Source organism: Cynara cardunculus, unplaced genomic scaffold, assembly GCF_001531365.2.
Source record: "Cynara cardunculus var. scolymus isolate 2C unplaced genomic scaffold, CcrdV1 Un_Scaffold_3730, whole genome shotgun sequence".
NCBI lineage: Eukaryota > Viridiplantae > Streptophyta > Magnoliopsida > Asterales > Asteraceae > Cynara > Cynara cardunculus.
The window spans coordinates 51196-52510 of record NW_020201593.1 but is presented as its reverse complement, the minus strand read 5'-3'; positions in this window follow the sequence as shown (position 1 = coordinate 52510).

Below are 1315 nucleotides of genomic sequence, written 5' to 3'. Positions count from 1 at the left end.
ATTAAAATTGAATTTTTGGTCATGCTGGAGGAGTAAACAAAGCGGTTTTGAAATTTTTGAAAATTCTTTGATAAACCTTCTATAAAATCCGGCATGACCCAAAAAGCTTCTGATTCCCTTAACCGTGGTTGGTTCGGGTAGTTTCTCTATTACCTCAAGCTTAGCCTTATCTACCCCAACCCCTCTTTTTGAAATCAAATGTCCAAGAACAATTCCTTCTTTTACCATGAAATGACATTTCTCCCAGTTAAGGACCAAGTCTGTTTCCTCACACCTTTCCAAGCTCTTTTTCAAATTATTCAAACAATKGTCAAATGATGAACCATACACAGAAAAATCATCCATAAATATTTCAATGGACTTTTCAAGCATATCAGAAAAGATGGACATCATACACCTTTGAAAGGTGGCAGGAGCATTACAAAGTCCAAATGGCATTCTTCTGAAAGCAAAGGTGCCATAGGGACAAGTAAAGGTGGTTTTCTGTTGGTCTTCCGGAGAAATGGCTACTTTATTGTACCCTGAATAACCATCTAAGAAACAATAGAACTCTTTTCCGGCTAATCTATCTAACATTTGGTCAATGAAAGGTAGTGGAAAATGGTCTTTTTGGGTAGCCTTGTTTAGTCTCCTATAGTCCATGCAGATTCTCCAACCAGAGACAACTCTAGTAGGGATAAGTTCATTTTTTTCATTCTTGATGACTGTGAACCCTCCCTTCTTAGGAACACACTGGACCGGACTAACCCAAGAACTACTGGCAATCGGGAAAATAATTCCGGCATCTAACCATTTTAAAATCTCCTTTTTGACTACTTCTTTCATGACAGGGTTCAATCTTCGTTGGGGTTCTATGGAAGTGAAATTTCTATCTTCTAGGATGATCTTGTGTTGACAAATAGAGAGACTAATCCCTTTAAGGTCAGCAATGGTCCATCCTAAGGCTTTCTTATGCAATTTCAACATGTCCACAAGTTTCTTTTCTTGATGCAATTCTAGGGTAGATGAGATAATGACAGGCAATTTGCCTTCTTCTCCTAGAAAAGCATACTTTAGATGGGACGGGAGTTGTTTCAACTCCAAATCAGGTGGTGATTCTATGGACGGGGTGAAGTCTTTTTGCTCATTACTTTCTAGCAGCTCAAATGCTGCAGCATCCACTGGGACAACATCAGTTCCTAATTTCTCTATCTCCTCAACACTTTCTTCTATTTCCTCATCATACTCTCTTTTCAACTTAAGGTTCTTGTGAATTCCTTCTTCCAAACACATCTCCTCTATCTCAGATATTCTTGAACACTCTTCCAAGTAATCA